Consider the following 21,113-nt stretch of genomic DNA (forward strand, 5'->3'; position numbering starts at 1 on the left):
ACAGCGAACACCACCCCCTGCAAATTGTACGAGTAGATATAAAACGGTGGAGCCACATGGTGTGAAGTAGTATTTGTGGCAGGGCAGAGCTACGATCGTGCTGCTGGAGGCTGGCACCCCAAAGTCATTCAACAGTGTTAAATCCTCTCATAATGAACAAATGAACATTATCACTTGTCGTTCCTTTAGCGCAGATTTGCTACTAATTTGGAACACCTCTACCGAAATTTGTTTCAACGGGAGAATAGTTCTGCTGACATAGCACTTAACCATCGATAAAGGCTATAAACATAGCTCATTATTTACACCTTAAATTTCCTGCAGACGGATACGGCTTGAAATGAAGGGAAGCGATTCATTCAACTCTTCGCACGTTCGTTTCATTTTGGGCCAGTGCGTCCAGGCTGAAATGTGCGAACGTGTGAAAGTATTTATGAGCGGTCGTGTTTTCTCATTATAATGGATTAGCGACTAGTAAATGATCCAGCCGATGTTGGAACGAGTAGGTTAGAGATTGTCAAAGGATTCGCACAGCACCTCTGCCACTTTATGTTTAGTTGGTAGCAATGATTGTTACTATTGCACGCTATGGACAGGAATTTCCGTTTTCAATTACCATTTTTATTGTAGTTCCAGCTCCTCATTAAAATATGAACTGATGACTCATGATTCATTTCAAATTTGTTTTTGTTTTACTAAAACAAGATTCGGGCAAAAAATAACACGACTAACAGACGCGGTATAGTAATTGACATCAGTACCGGAATAAAGCTGTACAGAGTAAGCGTCTGTACACATACTACCACTAGCGAATGATATTACAAAGGGCTAAAAATAACCCCTTTCGAATGCTCCAGTCAGTTGGGGTACACAGAAAGTAATGGCCATGAACAACAGCAAAACCAGCTTCATTAATCGTCAGCAATAGCAGTCAGTAGAAGTTGGTAGCTATCTTGGTTGCTGGCATCAACAGTAGCAATCCGTGATAATTGATTTTTCCAGCACGCTTTCCAGTAAGCACCATGGAGCGATGCTTATCAATGGAAATTAGAACGCCACCGACTGACTGCTGGGACAAACGGAAATGTAATACCTCCTGTAAACCGAGACAACTTTGCAAGTTGGTGCAAGGTTTCTGAAGGATTTTGAACTCTGACAGGAATAATTTACAGATACTTATTCATAGATTTGATGTCAATTTTAAGTTTGCTTAAATCGATGATTAAATGACCCAATAAATAATCGTTTAAGTGAATAACGGCAGTCTTTAACCTTTCAGGTGACTTGCACCCATCTCGTCAAACAAAACCCTCCAAACATTTAAAAAGTGAATAGAATACAATACAACTCCAACATCGCCCACTTTATTAATTTAAGGTCATAAAGAAGATGCCTACAGAGCAGTCCCACGCCAAATGACGAAACGGTTAGACTCGACCTTCTTCGATTTGCATAATTTGCACAATTCGAAATGACGTATGAAACAAAGTTGTAGAGAAAAATAAAGTCTTTCTAGATGAAAAAAAAAAAATGCGAATAAAATCCAAAAAAGTGCTAAAAAATTTAATTACGAATCATGTTCTTGTTCGATATTTTTGTTGTTTTTCAAGCTTTTGAAACATACAAACCTTTGTGAAATATTGAAAATGCCCACAAAAGGGTTTAACCCCTTAATTTAAATTACAAAAGTTCAATATTTTTTAAAGCGAATAAAAATTTCAAATGTTGTTCAAACCTTTAAAACTAAAAAAAATTACATAAATCATAAAACAACTTTTGGTAATTTTTTTTTAAATTTTTGTTTGTGCAATATTTTTTATATTTTTGCTTAGAGTTCAATTTGAAAGTTCTCAAATATTGTTTGCTGTGTACATATTACAAACAAAATTGTACTAACAAAAATTTCAAAATGTTTACCAAAAGTTGTTGTTCTACGTTTTTTATTGCCCAAGGTTTTCAATACAGGTATACCTCGATGTAACGTAACTGTCATTTTTGACTTCCACCGGCAATTTCCAGCAAATTATTATTGAAACAAGAAAAGAAATATCACCATCGGACAGATGAGATAATCCCCCATTTATTGGTTATATTAATTTGTATGATTAAATTGGTATTAGCGAGATATTGACGTTGGAAGTCAAAAGTGACAGTTACGTTATATCGAGGTATACCTGAATTATCAAAATTTGCATTTTATAGTTTATTTTTCCAAGAAAAAAATATTTTTGCCCTACAACTTTGCCTGAGAAATCATTTTCGTGACGTGCTCGTGCACCGATTTATTGAAAAATGTCGATTACATTTTGATTTTTTTTTCAAGAATCAAAATGGCCCGTAACAAACAATTATACAAAGTTTCATACACATCGGAAAAGGTTCAGCGTAACATTCATTTTTTTTTTCTATTTTGTCCAAACTTGCTCTATATGAACTATTTGGTTTTCCCGGTTTCATCGACAATATTTAAAAACCAGTCCCAGTTTAAAAGCTCGCGTATTTGGTGTAAAAAGTATTTTTTCCTTACTTTCCAAACCAAAATATTTATTTTAAGACTTTTAACTCTTCAAAGTGATGAAAAAATAGCCGGAGAGCTGAGGAATCGAATTTTGATTTTCTCCAGTGCAGCGAATTTTGTTAACATTTATTCTCGCGGTACATTTGAAAATGTCATATATCCATTTGTAAACATAAACTGTAAGGCCTTTTTCATGTGAACCGAAGAACGCAAACCAACAACACTATCGGGTAGGGAAAATTATTCCCTTTCCGATAGTGGTCTTGGTTTGCGTGGGCTTACCTCGATTTACGTGAAAATGGTCTTTCAAGTTTTGTTTGCAAAGTTTATAGGTCATTTTCAAATGTTTCAAGAGAACTTTAAAAACCTTGTGTACTCTTGTTCAATGCCATTTTTCTGACTGTATTGCACCAAAGTAGGAATCTAATTACCGTCCTTTAACTCTCTTATTTGAACAGATTTGTACAATACTAAGTATAATGTTTCTACTAAAGATGACTTTTAATTCGTTTACCTTTCCCGTTTGGTTTGATAAAAAAAAATCATAAATTGTTTATATATTTGTTAAAAAATTTCACAGCTGCTTGATTTCAAATTAGTCTTTCGAGTTTCAATTTCGTACAAACTAATTGAAACGCGATTTAATTTACTTCGTGATACGCCGGAATGCCGGAATAATGGATTCGATAAATACTTAATTTTAGAAATAAAATTGAGTTAAATATACTATTCGTTCTCATATTGTAGATTTTGAGCCGAAAAACGTATTGATAATTCGATGTTCTAAAAGATTTGCCTGATATTTATTCGAACAAAACAATTAATTATTTCTTGACCGATTTACAATTTCCAATCAATCGAGAATGGCTTCTAGCTTAAGATTACTTAAAAGTTGTCGTAATTTTTACTTGATTTAAAAAAACTAAAAGTTAAGTTCAAAAAGATTTAAAAACAAATGATTGTTTTCAAAAATATTTTTAAAACTACTCTTAGAACATTTAAACAATTATGTTCAACCGTAATAAAATCAAAAACTACTCATTTCGGATCGATTGGAAGTCATTCATCTGAATCGGTCAAGAAATGAAGAAATGGAAGCAATATCTATTTTTTTTTTCGGCTAGAAAGCTTGGGTACGCATGGGTTATTATAACTTTCTATTCACTGATTGAAATGAACAATGGAAACCATGTAGATGCTCTCTATACAGGCTTCAGCAAGACATTTGATCGCATTGACATACCCACACTACTATTCAAATTGCAAAAACTGGGCATTGAGCAAGGACTTCTCAAATGGCTGGAATCTTATCTGACTAATTGTCAACAAATAGTTCGATTAAAAGCAAAGATCAAATCCTATTCAAGGCACCTCAGGAGTTCCCAAGGCTGTCATGTAAGTACTTTTCTGTTTATATTATTTGTCAACGACCTATACTTCATTCTTAAAAAACATAAAATTTCTTATTAATGCCAAAGACATGAAGATCTTTTTAGAAATAAGTAACAAAGAAGACATCGAGATATTCCAGAAGGAAATACACATTTTTTATACTTGTTGTTACAAAAGTATTTTACAACTGAACGTACAAAAATGTAATTCAATTGCTTTTAGTAGGAAACGAAATACACCAGACATAACAATTGCTCTATTTAGGAAGTCAGCAAGTAGACAAGTGTAAAAACTTAAGGGATTCAGGAGTTATCTTAGATTCCAAACTAACATTCATTGACCATTATAATATAATCACCAAAAGAGCAAATAACATGCTTGAATTTATAAAACGTTTTAGTCACACATTTCATAACCCGTAAACAAAACAAACATTTTTCATTGCCTATGTAAGGTCAATACTGGAATACTGTAGTGTAGTTAGGTCACCGTTTCCAGTCACGTACGAAGAACGAATAGAATCAGTACAAAAACAATGTTTATTATTTGCACTTCGTAATATGAAGCCCGCTGCATGCTCATCAGGATCCAAACATTAAAAGAACGTCGTGAATTTGCAATGGCTTTAATTTGTAAACGATGTCGTTTCGCATCGCATAGATTTTTTTTTTCCTCTGGCTTGTTTTCCGTTGATCTTGTTTTCCGTGCTGAGCACCAATGCTACCGACGCCAGGAAGGCAGCACCCACACCTGGACCCTACCTATCGACCCATCAACTCATGAACCGGGGACCAACGGCTTTACTTCCCTTCCGAAGGAAGGCGTGATCAGAGATGTTATGCCTCAGAACATCCTGGCGGCGCCGACTGGGATTGAACCCAGGCCTGCTGGGGTGAGAGGCAATCACGCTTACCACTACACCACCGGCGCCGCTGATCGCATAGATTCAATGGATCTTTTATCAAAACCTAATTTTTACATACCCGCCCGGAAACTGCGACATCGAAATATTTTCATTTACATCATCGTACAAATTATACGACATTTTGACCTTTCAATCAGATAAGCAGATTATAATAAGCATTGCAAAGCTATTGACTTTACAATGACGAACACCAAATTAAACTTCTTCTTCTTCTTCGTATTTCAAGCATATTGCTAATAGCAAATTAGCTTATTGCGTTGAACCCGAAACATTCCTAGACCGGACCGGGAATTGAACCCAGCCACCGCTTTGTAGCTGCACCTTTATCGACTGAGCTAATGGAGGTCGTTAATTACGAACAATGTAAACCAAATAGTTAAGTCTTTATGTATATAATATGATTTAGCAGCAGTAAAATGTAATTATCATTGTAACAAAACGGTCTCCTCTTGATTGACAACAAATAAATAAATACATGATAAATTCAATTCTATGAAGGGCATTGCGATGCGACACCCTCAAAATGGCAAATGTGTTGGCTTAATTTTGAAGACAACATTCTCGAAATGGTGTGGTGAAGGATGATATTCAAACATGTTTAAAAATGAATACAGCGATTTTTGTATTGTGGATAGAATAGATGATGGAAATGTATGGATTTAATTTAGAAAAAAAAATCATGTTCCACCATTAACGCTTCCAAATGCTTCGAGTAAATGATTTTTTTTTGGGCTGTCTCAGTCTATTCAGCTTGAGTGTTCTAAGACACCCGCCGTGTTGAATGCATAAGGTCAAACGCCAACTTCAGCGTTGGGGAACAGTTTGTGTTTTTGGATTGCTCCTCCTTATGGGAGTTGATCTTCATAGTCTGTTTGTGTATGCGAGCATAAAAAGAAAGTTAGACGTGGCGAACTGAAATGGAAGAACGCAAGAGTAATGTTAATAGTCCTCCGGCGAAGTTGGAAAACGTGTACTGAATGTACATTGCATATATATTAAGGGTCGTATTGTGGGCTTTACCGTCGGTGGTCTCGTGATTAGCAATTAAGATTTCGTTTATGGAGAATATCCACAGCACACCATTTGGTGTTATATGCCTGTTTGGACAATGTTATTCCAAATAAAAATAATCATCCGGGAAAATTGGGTATCTACAAAAAAGGGGCTGCTTCTTATATCATAGGTCAAGTGCGGCAATAGTCGTACGTCCAACATTATCGAAGGCGTCCCGCTATACTCATAGGTGACCTGGTAATTAAAAGGACACCCAAAAAATCACTTATGTGAGTATCCATTACGCATGGATAAAGGTCCAAAGGATAAATTATGAAATAATTCCAATACATGCGCAAGATACCCGTCTTGAGTATGACTCATTAAGAGAATTTAGGATACAAGAAATGTAAAACAAGTTTACTTATTTCAACAAAAATGACTTTAAAAAAAAACTTCATAATCCTCGTGGTATTGTTGACGATCTTATTTATTCAATATTCTGAATAAATTCTGATCATTTTCATTTGTGTTCCATAGTGTAGGGGAAAATCTTTGATGAATTTCTTAAAAGTTATATCAGAGTGAAATGGGACTCAGATTTATATTGCATATTTATCGAAACGAAATATGTACGTAATATTAACCCTACATCGCGTAATATCATCTGACGAAACAAGCATGTCCATATACACCAGAAAAAGCTGAGTCAATGTTCAAGTGCAAAAGCTTGTTAAAGGAAATGAGGCAACTGTTGTCTATCTATACCAAGGTCCATCAGCCCAACGCTCGTGGGTTCAATTTCCGGTCCGGTCAAGGGTCTCGTTGTCTATTGAATTGCTATTCTTGGCATGAAGACTGCCAGCAGAAATATCAGAACATATCCCCTTCTGATGACATTTAAACTGTGAACTCTCTACAACTCGATATTGAAGGGACCATCGAATTATAGAGCATCAATCCCATAGGAAATCACCATCGCATTAGCCATGAAATTCATTTTCACTATCGTTCTATAACACGGTATCGAGCTAGTGGATATCGAGTTGTGAGGAGTTTACTGTGTTTTGAACGTGAAAGGTCTAATTTGGTTTGAAGTTTAACACTTTCTATGAAGTAAGAAGGCCATACATTTTATAAGTCTACAGACAAATCTGTTTTTACGCGATTTTATTTTAATAGATTTTGCCCTCATACAAAAAGGGTACAGCATTTTTACTACCACCATATTTTTCTATGATCTTTTTGTATTTTTTTGAAAGAAATTGCATTAAATTTGGTTCCAATTTGAAAGCACACAATCAAATTCAGTATAACATATTTATCTAAAAAAAAATAACGAAAACGGGACATAACGCATATTAAACCAATTGAAAGAGCGGTGATAGAGTGTCGGCGAAGGGATTGAAAGCCATAATGAGGTTTCGTTTAACTTGAAAATCAACGTTACTTTCATTGGAAACGATAAGCAAAGCAAAGACGAGAACATCCACAGTTTGCCTTTCGTTCTAAGCGTGCTTCTTTTTCATTTAAGTTTCTTGCTGATAGTCTAGCTCGGCGTTATAGAAATGATGCGTTGATTTTAGAGCTTCGAAAATGTAGAGCCCTGATCACATCTTAAAATTTTAATATAAATGAGATTTTGTAAATCGCATCATATTTACCCGCCCTTTTGCTCATTGTCAACTTACTATTTTCACAATACTGTACTCTAACAGAACTAAAAATTCTATACTTTATCTTATCCATCACGAGGGGGCGACTCAAACTACGATGCGGGAAAAATGTATTTTGCTGTGGTTAGCTGCGTGCACGCTGAGTCGACAGAAATAAGATTGACGATGATTCTGTAGATCTCCTGCAAAAATATGATGCACGATGCAAGTAGATGCGAGAAATGAAAGAAGATTTTTCGAAGATTGATTCGCTAGTGTGAGATTTGTTGAGCATCTTGAATTTAAATTTAGATGTGTCACCTCCCTCGATCTATCATATAAATGTTCACCTTAAGTCTAATACACTGAAGTCTTTTTTTACACGGTTTTTTTTACGCGGTTTTTTTTTTACACGGTTTTCCACGATTTACACGGTACGTTTTTATCGATTTCTCGACAACGATACAACCTATCGACTTGATTCCAATCACATTATCCGTTTCAAGCTATTTGTAATCGAATGGCATACTTAAAAAAAAAATCACAATTTTTGGTGTAAATACAGAAATTTTTAAAATATGTCTATATGGACCATATCATGCTTTAATTATAAATGGCATCAAAGTCCGATTTTTTTAAAACATTTAAGCATGCGAAAAATCAAAATCTGGTAGGTTTTTTTTTACACGGTTTTTTTTTACACGGACCGTATCCCCCGTGTAAAAATAGACCTGAGTGTATTGACATTCATTAAATATCTGCCTCGTCATTTCAATAGGTTTATTTCATACTGTTCTGAATATCGATCACTTTCTACCATCGAGAACCTTCGATTTAAAGATAAGGTGAATATAATTAAACATCCTAAATTTGTGGAAGCACTTGAAACGTGTCGGAACTCGGGAGTTGGGATTATAACCTTCTTCGCTCACTCTGAATCTGGGGCTCATCCTAGATCACTTTGATGTGCTGTGGTTCTCACAAAAATGCTGTAACCATTATCGGTAATTAATGTATAAAAAATTGATTGTGAGATTGTTGATATTTCCAAATGTCAATGTGGAGTATACAATTTAACTTTTTCTTCAAACCGTTAGCAGTGACCCAGGGTGAAAGTCTTTGACGTAAGCCTTTTAAATCACTGAAGAGCCCAGGATACTTATGTAAATTCAAAACGTAAAATTTTTCTTTTTTTGCCTAATGGAATGTCGGTGAAATTTACCATTTTCAGCGGAAATCATTGATTATCACATATAATAGTGATCAATTATGGTTTTAGAAAAATGCCGCATCATCTGCGCTTCAATGAAGCATCAATCATTCAATCATCATCATCAGCATCATCTGCGCTTCAATGAAGCATCATTCTGTTGCATCGAGCGATATGAATTTATTATTAAAATTCACTGTAAAATAAAATAATAATTTAATGGAGTTTTTCAAGAAAAAGAAAACAAAAATTAATCAATGCATGTATAGAATTTTTAAAATTGTTGTTAATAAAATACGTACTTGAAAAATTATTTCGATTTATTTTATGAATTGATAAAATTCACGATCCTGTTTATCCCTTCCAAAGGATGAGGCGACCAGAACTTGATCGCCTTAAAAAAAAATCTAATGACTGTTCCCAGAACAGGTATGAAGTAGATGTCACTTAACCACCGCCGTTCAAACCACGACATTTAAGTATAGTTTAGTCACATTGATCGCTACAAGCTGCTCCCAGAGCAATTCAAAGTTTATTATAAATCTGTCGATAAATTGTACAAGAGAACTCATTTTAATGGAAATGTACCTGGTTCTGTCCATAAAATAATCAACAGTGAATGCACATAAAGTGACTTCTTTATATTGCAAAAAAAAAAAACAATAGCTGACATTGACCTTTTTATATGAACCATAAATTAAGCCTTCATCTAAGGAAGATAAAACAATATTACGGTTTTCAGATAAAGGTGAGCAATAACCTTATCGGTAGCTTCGAAACTGTGTAGTGCAAAATGGGGTAAGATGCACTCCCGGGGTTAAATGAATGTTTGGCGTTAAAATACTTTTTTCACTTCTTTTTCGAGGATCGTTTACGTTCAAGTTAAATGCAAAAAATGCTCTTAAAAAACGTTTGTTTTCGAGGTTAGTCAGAAATTGAAAATTAAAATAGATGATAAGTGTTTTTTGTAACTTAATGTGGTCTACATTTGATTGACGACAAATAAATAATTGTATGAACTAGCAATGCTGCATGACAAATCCATCTTGCCCCATCTTACTCTATATCCTGTTTGATTTCTCCAATGTTACGCTCATAATAGAAGAATCAAAACACGGACACGAACCGTTAACAATGCTCGAGGAAGAACTGCAGGCACTGGGAGTTTTCGAATGACGTGTGCTTAGCATCATCTTTGGTTTATATGAAAAAGGGTAAAGATGAGAAGAATGAACCACGAGCTGACGCAACTCTATGCCGAACTCAGTATCCAGAAAGTCGCTAAAGCTGGAAGGATAAAATGGGCGGGACACGTTGTAAGAATGCCGGACAACAATCCCGCCAAAATTATTGTTGCCTCGAATCCGGCTGGTACAAGACGCATTAGAGCGCATAGCAGTAAGAAGTGGGACGCTCGAGAAATTGGCGACATGAACCGAGTTTGTTGACGCAACATTGTAACGCAGGTGAAATCCTGAAGGACGTCGGACCAGTAAGTAACAGATTAATCAAAATGTATTTATCAATGCGTTCAAAGTCTATTATGCCACATTGAATGGAGAATTATGACAATTAATTTTTATAGTAATTCCATTACCTATGTTGAGGTGATTGAATTATAAAAAGACTATCACATTTCACAGGATGAAACAATTTCAATAATCATGAAATCGTAAAAGGGTGTAAGCAAACAAAAATTTCTTCGTTGTTTTATTCCAAGGTAGCTAACCTAAAGTTTGAGCAATAGTTCAAATCTCATTGGAATCACTATTAACCATAGCACGAAACACAAACAACCGCTGCACAGAACGTACGAGTTAATCGATAATCTGTTTTACCGTTCAAACACCCAACAGATCTCGGGTAGCAACTTCGATTTCAAAACCATAAAAACACGTCATTTTTGCGCACTGTGCTAACGTTAAGGCTACTTTGAGAAGATGACGACGACGACGACGATGAAGCGTGGAAAGGAAAAATCGATACCAACGTGTATGAGCCGACCGAATAAGTAGCAGAAAAGCAGGCAGGATCAGCTAGCTGTAGCGGTGAAAGTCAAGCATCAAGGAAACTCCTACCACACAGGAGACGAAGTATGGGCAATACAGGGCTGCTAGCCAAGGAAGCTGAAGTGGTGTTCGTCAACCGTCTGCCACCCACAATGTGCTTCAGGGGGATGGCAACACAATATGGGCATGAATATCCTGGGAATAGCAGATCTCACGGTATTCCACATTCACGGTGAGAACAATTAGCATCCCTTTGCACACTATCAAATGTACGAGATATCCTTGAAGCACAAATCTTCTGCCATAACGTGGTTGCACATTCAACCTGGCAAGCTTTTCCAGTCACAATTTTTTCACCACCTTTGCACCTTTGGACACTTTACATTCTCACTTTTATTTTTTTTTGCACAAACACTTGCTCGTATCCGGGATGAGATCGATTTCGTGCAACTTTTCTTCTATTTCACCGCTTTTCACTGCTCCACAGGTCGATTATCACTTACAGCTATTTCCTGATAACTTCTGCTATCCAATGGTGCACAATTTTACAACTTTGATGCTGATTTTTGCACAAAATTTAGAAATTTTCCTTTGTCATGCAGGAATTTTCCCTAGACCATAAGACACGAGAGAAAACTAAAACAAAACTGGAGCCGCCCTAAAAAGCTCAACGTAGTGAATGAGAACTTGTTAATAGGAAAAGACGAGAGGCAGCATACGCATACTGATAGAAGCGTCCACCTGCGATTGCTGTCGGAGAAAATGAGAACATGTGAGAGAAATTCACTGTGCGATCTGGAGAACAAACATTAACAATATTCACTAGTAGGGGTAGGGGAACTGGGTGTAATACGCGCCACGGGGCCTCGCTTAGCTCAACTAGCGTGTGGGACCGAAGTCCACACACCTAAAAATTGCTGGCGAAAATAATACGTGCATTTAGATAATGTTAAGTTCTTTAAGTGTATTTGGCAAAGCTTGATATCTATGAATACACAAGAAGTAAACACCAACTATACTACTCACGCGCTATTTGTTATTAAACTTATTTTCATGAATGTATCAAACGAAGCATTAACAGTAACCCGTTTATTATGGAGAAATTCTAATTAAGTATCTAGAAAACATTTGAAAGTGAATGTTGAGTACTGTGAAATATTCTACATACCTAGATGAACTAGGTGCAACTAGTAATCGATACAAATTTGAATGGACACTTTTTTAAGCAAGCTTAAAAACTGAACTTTAAATAAGGTAAAACGAAATATCTTTGATAATGCGCGTAGCTGTGATAATAGAATATAATGATTAAATAAACTCTTTGTATTTTTCCGAATTGGAAGCATTGGCTACGTATTGTAGCTTAGGGTCTTCTTCTTCTTATCGCATATAAGCTTATTGCGTGCTCTCAACATAGTGTTCTACATACACTTTCATAGTTATTAATTGAGAGCTTTCGATGCCTGTACCAGTTTTGCATAAGTATAATTGTTTGGTAAGTATAATCACACTCACAATATGCCCAGGGAAGTCGAGAAATTTTCCAACCCCAAAAATCGAACCCAGCCACCTCCAGCATGGTCTTGCTTTGTAGCTGCACCTTTACTGACTGAGCTAAAGTGTATTGCCCTTGATATCGTATAGAGTTTTTATATAGAATGTGTTACATATTGTCCAAGCATATTAAAAAATAAAATTTCTTGTTTTTCGCCTGTTTGAAAAGGCACTCAACAAGTGATTGTTAAATTTATTTTTGATACAGCCATTACAAATTCAATCTTGTATTCTTATTGTTTATGAAGTTTCTGATTATATAATCATTCATATTTCTTAAACAAAATTGTTTAAGTTTCACAAATGATTTTCTACATTCATCGAGCATTATCAAAGTAATCCAAAATCAAAATACTGATGTTCGGTCGCAAGACTAATACAATAGTGCAAATGCAATAATTTCAGTTAAACGTATTACTAACATATTTGCAAAATTATTTAACCGAAAGTCATGATAGTAAATTTAACGAAAAATTGCACATTTGCTGCACAAAACCGTAATTTACAAGTTATCTACAAAAGGCAGCGAGCGTTTTGTATCATTCACACTCTTAGCGGTTGAGGCGGTTGCCGACATTCGGATGGCATTGGGTTTGATTGTGGTGAGTATTGACTAGGGAAAACAAGTGTGAGTAACAAGAGAGCACACTTGTTTACTGAGAGCAAAACGTGAGAGGAAAATCTATCTATCAATGGCTGGGAGATTTTCTCATGAACACACCGTGCTGCTGTAGAGCACGCGCGGATCTGCGAGAGATTTTCCACCCAGCCACCTTCTAGCAGCCAGTTAGTCAGCAAACGATTAATGGTGTGCGTTGTTCACCTTGTAAACTGACAGTTCCTTGCCAATATTGCTGCACAATGGGCAGCATTAGTGCAATCAATGGTTATGATTCATTACATTGCACTGTAATAGTTTCAATACACTTTTATTTAGTTATTTTGTCAAACGATGCCGAAATTTTCTACCGTTACTTGCTGGTTGTTCAGTGCTTGTTCCATACAAAAGTGGATTAAACATTTTCCGCTTCCTTCTTCATTTTGGTTTTGACGCTCTTACACGAGCTTTCATCTTTCTGGAAGCACTTCCACAGTTTTTGAGAGCTTTCTAATGCCAACCAATGCATGGATTTGCATATTGTGTGGCAAACACAATGATACTCTATGCTCAGGGAAGTCGAGAAAATTTAAAACCTGACAGTTTTTCTAAACCGGACTGGGAATCGAATCCGCCACCACCGGCTTGGGTAATACCGTGCCTTTACTGACAAGGCTATCTTAAAACCATTTTTTCGTACATTAGGTTCTTTTCCATACAAATGTCTTGTATTCACAATTAACTTATGATGCGGTAAACTAATTAATTTATTGAGCCTGCCTTAGTTTAGTTAGAAAAAGGGCAGCAACAAAACAAAACTATCCTCAAGGCGGCGCGTTTAATAAACGGAAATTTATGTATATGATGGTGTTTAAAGATATTGGATTCTCATCGTCGCCCACTGGTCACCATAGCCGGTCGAACTCAAGACGAAGCTAGAACAGCACTACCATTCATACTGGCGACAACGCTCTGATGAGACAACGAAACCCTACCCCAAGCTCCTCCCCTGATCCTATCCTTCAACAATGTACCCCTCTAACCTCGAGTAAGCCGCGAGTAATCGGCCCAACTCCTACTAGACATAGAATTAAGTGAATTTTGTTACAAACAGTGAACAATGAATTATTGGCTCCGTAAAGCTAACGCGATTGAGCCTTTCAAATAAACGAAATGGATAAAAAAAAAAGATATTGGTTTTTGTTGTACTAACATGAGCATGAGCATAATTGTCCACCCGAGAACTTCGTTATTGCCAGATCAGCTGTAATTACACAGAGAACCAATAGACGGTTTCTTGGGACTAGCAGTCATCCTCAATGTGTAATAACAGGTGATCTCAAACTAGGCAATACCAGCGCCAGGCACGCCAGAATGCTGGTCAGGAAAGGAATGGGTAGGAATATTTTGGCGTAATTCTCGCTTTAATCGAGAACACCTCTGAACTGCCATGATAAACCACTGTGATATTGGATAAAAGGTTTGGGATTACAGCAGGAATCGTTTTGGTAAACGATAAGCTGAATTGATGTCCTAACGATTCAATAGCACGGTCTTCTCTCAGTAAGCAAAATCGGTCGTTACTAGGCCACTAGGCCTCGTTCCTCCAACCGAATTTCATTACGCTTTAGCTCATATCAAGAAAAATCTGGTTGACACTAATACATACACACAGAATTAATGACAAAATAAATATACAGTGAACGGTGAAGAGAGCGTTAGCGGTGAACAGATGAGACTTTGACATTTAGTTCATAATTTTTTTCTATAGTGTTAACTACCCCATTTCCGGCATATTAAGCTCAACCCGCACTTAGTCTTTCTTACTCTAGCGCAGTTTAGCATCAAACGGAATGTTATTATTACTGATGGCTTCCAAATTTATGTACCTTTCCGTACGAAAAGAAACAAATTGTTGAGATATTGTTAAAAGTCTAACACTGCTTTTTGACGCCAAACTCGGCCTACAGATTCCAAACTCTACCTAACGCATTGAAACACCATTGAAACGCCAATGAATTCACTTCAGCCTACCGGATGAAGATAAAGATTGATTCGGCCGGAGCGCTTCATTTGTTTTTGAGAATATTGGGTGCAAACATTCATATCACAATCGATAAAAAAAATCCTGTTCTTAATTTTTTCGTAGTACAATGCGTCATTTGAACAATACAAATGAATATTTGTAGTTGCTAGTAAAACACTGTCAAAAAATTCCTTCCTTCAAAATTTATGTATGGGCCCAATATTAGGGACATTTAGGCTGACATTTGAGATATTAACCCTATGATACCGAAAAACGGGAGGAAGATCATTGAGGTGAAATAGGTCACGAAACCGGTCAATTTTATTTTCTCGACAAATTTGTGTTATGATCATGAAGCCGGAGACGAACCAGCCCACGGCTGAAAGTCTTCTTAATAAAGATATTGTTTTGTTTTTCGGTTGAAATGCGGAAACGAACCACTTTATCGCACTATACTGCGAAATAAAATAAAAAAGTATTAGAATCACACGAAATGTGCTGCGTTCTTGATGATGTGAGAAGAAACAATAACCACGGATACGAAATGATCCCTTCTGAGGCATAAAAATCTCTGGTCACGTCTTCCTTCGGAAGTGAAGTAAACCCGTTGGTCCCGGCCCATGTGTGTTGAATGGGTGCGATATCCTACGCAGGTGTGGAAGCTGCCTTCCTGCACATTCGATTGCCATCAATGGATGGCAATCGATGTCCGTCGGTGATTGGCACTAGATTGCGGAACAGAGACCGACGTTAAATAAAGGAAAGAAATGATCCCTGTTTTTCTTAAATCATGAGTTTTTATAAAGACAATCTTGATTTGTGAAGCCATTCATAAAGTTCTTCACAATGATGTAATTGCAGACTTTAGGTATTTTTTTTCCTCTGTTCGGGACCTAACACTACTGCGACCAGTAAATTGATCTATTGTAGTATATCCCGTGTCATTAGTTTAGTGCATGTCGTATTACTCCATCACTATTGAGAAATGATGAAGTATTCGATTTTTTTACAGTTGCCACTCTTGCATTTAGCGCAAGGATCCGACTCTAATTGAAAGGTCCCGCTATTTATACCCTTCGGAGTGTTGAAACACCCTCCAAAGGCGCGCCCCTTTGTCAGAGTCAAAATTGGATTCCTTAGCAACAAAATTAAGGTATGACACCGATAATGACCATGCATCAGAACCCTAGTCTTAACCACTTCAAACTAGGGAACAACGATTAGAAGATTAGGAATCACATAAATGAAGACAACTAACTCATTTTTTTTCCCTTGTTTCAAGATCATCCTCGGTGGGCAAAGCCGAGTCTTGTCACTATCAACAAGTCATAAAAAGTAACAAGGACTAAGATGTGTTCCTTGGATTACTGAAAAATCCTGTTCCCCTAGTTTGAAGTAGTCAGGACTAGGAATCGGTGGTAGATCTTACATCCCGTAACGTACCACGAAAAGGTGATCTACCCACGTTACGGGGCAGACTTTAGGTAAGTTAATTTCAAATGCAAACTAAGCCAACATTTTTACAGATTGCTCTGTAGCTGTGTGAGCTTGAATACGTAGAGGCCACCCACATGAGATCCGGATCTGACGCGTTGTGGCAAAAAGACAGCTAAATATATTGTCTAACTGTCACATTTCTGTCAAAGAACGCAAATGGATCTAATGTGGGTGGCCCTTTACTCAAGCAAACTAACAGCAACATCTCATAGACGAAGTTCTATCGTGGGCGTTCTGTGGTTCGCGAGTAAAGGCCCTTTTCAAATGTTGCTCGAGATATAGCTACAACTAATTTAAGGCTTAAGGTGAGGGGATGAGGAAACCCTTGGCCAAAACATGTCATGAGCACTAGTTAACGTATTTGAGCTCACACAGTAGAGCAAGCTGTCAAATGTTTATTTTCCTATCCATAAGGACGCAGTACACTTTCGGCATTTTAACCGAAAAACAAAATGTGTGGTTTAACATTTTTGACATCGAAAAAACGCAGTAGGCTCTTCCCGCGAACGGTTGGTTTTGTTTTCGCTTGCCTCTGTTTTCCACATATTTTTTTTAATTGTACCAAGTCTAAAAAAAATATTAGTCTTCGCGTGTGGATAAGTGTACATTAAGATCTATCACGTTTTAAGAACCATTTTAGTGATATTGTAATTAACGTGAAAACTGTGGGACAAGAATTTCTTTCGAGTAGCTGTGTTGCTGTGGTGTTGCGTTGGTCGGTTTTTCTTTACGCTTGTTTTTGCTGCTTTGCCTCCCAAGAAGAGTTTTACCTGGTGCTGGCGTTCTGCCTTCACGCGAATGAGGTGTTAGGCAAAAATTCGGTGCAAATGAAAAACTTCGCTTGTGATTCAAAATGTTGGGTTCGGTTGTAAAAACAACGCAGAAGATTTGTTCAATTACCGCGAGTGAGCAAACTGGTGATTTTTCGAAGGCAGAATTTGGTGAGATCCATCTGATAATAAATCAATCATAAATGCATATTTCCAAATATATCTCTATATACGCACCAGATTTCGAAACATCTCATTTCTAAATCTGGAAGTGTGTTTGCAGTACCATTATTCATATGATAACGGTAGTGTTTACATGCGGGGCTTATTGTATGCGAAAGTAACCTCGGAATGAACGTGAATTACCAGGCATTCTTAAATGGTTGCTGAATATGCAGTAGAGTTATCGCTTTCTAACTCCCGGACTAAACTTGCTTTAAATTATTACCTACATCAAGGATTGTTGTAAGCAAATTTCTTCCATAATACCACTGCCGGCCAGTGGGGGTTAGATTGAATACACACACATATCTAAAAGTTTAGACATCCTATAGGTCCAGAATGGTTATAATTTGGAAGTAAATTCTCGCGTCACTTTTCAAATAGACCAATGTAACAAATGTAAACAAATCGAGTTAAGCGATACAAACTATTGCTCTTCTGTCATTGTATGTGATACAAAAACATCCATCCAAATTTACTTTCATTTATTTAAGATAATCATTGATCAAAAATTGTGCAATGTACAGTTTGAAATGATGGATACATGATTGTTACTTCGGTCATTCGGACCGCCTAACATGATTGGTGCTCATTTTCCAAAGGCGGGGCCAATCTAAAGTTAGGTACTATACTTTGAAATCTGTGAAAGGGAATCTAGTATCATGTAGACAAAACGTCCAATGTAACACTCATTGATTATGTCATTGAGAAAAATCGTCCAATGTAACATGTCCGATGTACAACTCGACTTGTCAAAACGTCCTATGTGGTTTTTTCTATGTTGTAGCATGAAATTCAAAGTAAAATTGTGATTTTACCGTTTCTTCTGAATTTTCAACGTTATTATACACTGACTACATTAAAAATAGTATTGCAAAATGTATTGTTTTTAAACAGTTGAAATAATAATCTGTCGAACTTCAACTTCGAATTTCTCAAAATAGTGGATATGTTCTGTCCTTTATTTAACGTCGGTCTCTGTTCCGCAATCTAGTGCCAATCACCGACGGACATCGATTGCCATCCATTGACGGCAATCGAATGTGCAGGAAGGCAGCTTCCACACCTGCGTAGGATATCGCACCCATTCAACAACACATGGGCCGGGACCAACGGCTTTACTTCCCTTCCGAAGGAAGACGTGACCAGAGATTTTTATGCCTCAGAAAAATCCCACCGACCTCGGCTGGGATTGAACTGGTGGATATGTTACATTGGTCTATTTGAAAAGTGACGCGAGAATTCTCTGTTCAACACTGAGTAGAAGCGGTGCCGGTGGTGTAGTGGTAAGCGTGATTGCGTCTCACCCCAGCAGGCCTGGTTTTAATCCCAGTCAGCGCCACCGAGATGTTCTGAGGCATAACATCTATGATCACGCCTTCCTTCGGCAAGTAAATCCGGTGAAATTAAAAACTTTCTTTTTTTATTGAAATTACTTTTCAGATTTTCCAATTTTTTGCTCGATTCTGAATTACATACATCCTCTGTAGATGTGGCTTGCTTCAAAAGTATTGTTAGTTGTACGGAACAATCAACTATTTCCAGAATCAAATTTCTTGCATAAAATCGTCATGACATTATGCTAGATCATCTTATACTCCTCGACGGGGTTGCATTTAGAATAAAAAAAAAAACAATTCATGAGAACTATCGTAAGATTTCTTGATTCGTCCACAGATGCATTGTTAATTTCCAATAAATTCCACTCCGTGTCGTAGTGACAGTTAGCAACGTCCTTCGCAAACGATACAAATTACGCCGCTTTTCTAACTGATATAAGCGCCAGGTTTTGAAATAGATGTGGGCTATTCTTTTTCTATGCTTAACACTCCGAACACGATGCCTCTGGTAAAATGTGTAACGGCAAACTTGCAATGTTTGAAAAATTATAGCTCAGCCATTTATTGACATATTTCAAACCTGTTGGCACCATTTCAAACAAAACCTTTTTCGGTATCAATAGATTTAAAATCTATTAAGCAATGTTTTTTCAAACATTTGCCGTTACACATTTTATCGGAGGTATTGTGTTCAGAGTGTTAATCATTCTAGGAACTCGGTAATATGTTCTGCTATTACATATTTTGCAAACAGTAACAGATAGCAGACATGAAGAACCAGTGGAGGTGCCGGGCAAAGGTGTGTATTAGAGTGATGCAAAATTTGAAATTTTCGCTCCACAATACTTAAACGATTCCAAATCGGATCCTGAATAGCCTCTCAAAATTTGAAACCATTTGGTGAGAAACTGAGATGGCACAAACCATTTGAAGTTTGTATGGGAATTACTATGGTAAAACCAAGATTTTTGTTCATGTCTATCTAAAATTCACCACCTCGGTCTGCTTCAAAAACTTTCACTGTACTTGTAGGAAATTTTCCCACCTACAACTTTGCTGAAGACCACATTTTGATTAAATGCAAGGATCGAAAGTTATAAATGGTTCAATGCGCTGATGTCTTATGATCATGCTCAATCAACTGCTCAGCAGGCAACATTGGTGTTTCTGGGGTGTTGAATAGGACACAAAAATCATGGCTACTATGTCACACTGCAAAATACAGTGTTGCCTACAGAGCAGCTGCTTGATCAGGTCATAAGTTTACCAATCTCTTAAATAATTAATAACTTTGTCCTGCCTCGTTTTACATAGAAAAGATTTTCAACAAAGTTGTAGCTGAGAAAATTTACTATAAGAATGGCTATCAAACTGCTTCGCAGCTCAATATGGAAAAAGACTAGAAGGCAATGAACAAAAAGTTGAGATTTCCAATAGTAATTTACATGTAAACTTCAAATGGCTTGTGCGAAGTTTGTTTCTAACCAAATGAGTTGTAGCTTTGGGAGACTAATCAGGACCCGACTTGACACCATTTAAGCACTGTGGAGCGAAAAAGTCAAATTTTGCATCAGTCTAGTGTGTATCCTAGACAAATGGTAAGTTACAAATTCGCTGTTGTCGTTGTCGTAGTCGCTGTCGTAATCGCCGTCGTAGTCGTAGGCAGTACCGTAAGTATATTTAAAATTTACCATCAACCGCTGAAAATATGAATTATCGTGTATTTCTGTTGTTCATTACATGCCAAGTGAAATTCGAGAACGTAATTTCATTTGAATAGTTTGTTTAACCAGGTCTTAAACAATCGTCACGTCGGTCATAGCTTGTTATGATGGTCTGAACCATGCGTAAAGAGAAAATCGAAACATTGAACGTCGTGTGAAAGCGGATCTTAATGAAGACCTAAGTACTCTTTCGTAGCTTTTAGTTTTAGGATTTCAAAGATCGTTTGCTGCAGTGGCTTGCTAACTGAGCAGAAAAACGCGGTCATTTCATATTAAAAATGTATGGTAAGATCGCTTGTTTATCGTGTATTTTGTAAAACTTTTAGTTGTCGTCGGTGCCGGGTTTGAATAGTAATAAAAACTTGAGTAACGCTATAATGTGATATGAGGGGCTCGGTGGCCTTAGAGCAACCGGTTTTGCTTATTGAGCAGAACATCATGAGTCTAATCTCAAGCCCATCCACATTCAAGATTCGTCAATCGTTTTATTTGTTAACATGACTACATGGTAGTAAGAGCAACTCGATGATTAAAAAGGAGCTCGTCTTTTTGCTTACTGAGCAGAAGACCGTGGGTTCAATCCCAAGCTCCTTCACGTTATATGACTATTAGGACATTAATTCAGCTTATCGTTTACCAAAACGAACCCTGCTGCAAACCCAACCCTATTAAAAAGAAAA

The 21,113-nt window shown here is 36.9% G+C and overlaps 1 protein-coding gene across 3 annotated transcripts in view; it reads right to left on the reverse strand.

Moving 5' to 3' along the window:
• Galphao (G protein alpha o subunit) overlaps window positions 1-21,113 on the reverse strand; it is a 147,937-nt gene that overhangs the window by 112,149 nt on the left and 14,675 nt on the right. The window contains exon 1 of one of the 3 annotated variants that reach the window (XM_065221700.1): window positions 11,206-11,369. The exons of the other annotated variants lie outside the window; for them this stretch is intronic. The gene's annotated coding sequence lies outside the window, so the exon portion shown is untranslated. Of the gene's footprint in view, window positions 1-11,205; window positions 11,370-21,113 lie in introns of those variants that run through there. 3 annotated transcript variants of the gene reach the window in all.

Source organism: Ochlerotatus camptorhynchus, unplaced genomic scaffold (assembly GCF_037179485.1).
Source record: "Ochlerotatus camptorhynchus isolate MF236.1 unplaced genomic scaffold, CSIRO-AGI_Acam_v1.1 ptg000146l, whole genome shotgun sequence".
Classification (NCBI taxonomy): Eukaryota; Metazoa; Arthropoda; class Insecta; order Diptera; family Culicidae; genus Ochlerotatus; species Ochlerotatus camptorhynchus.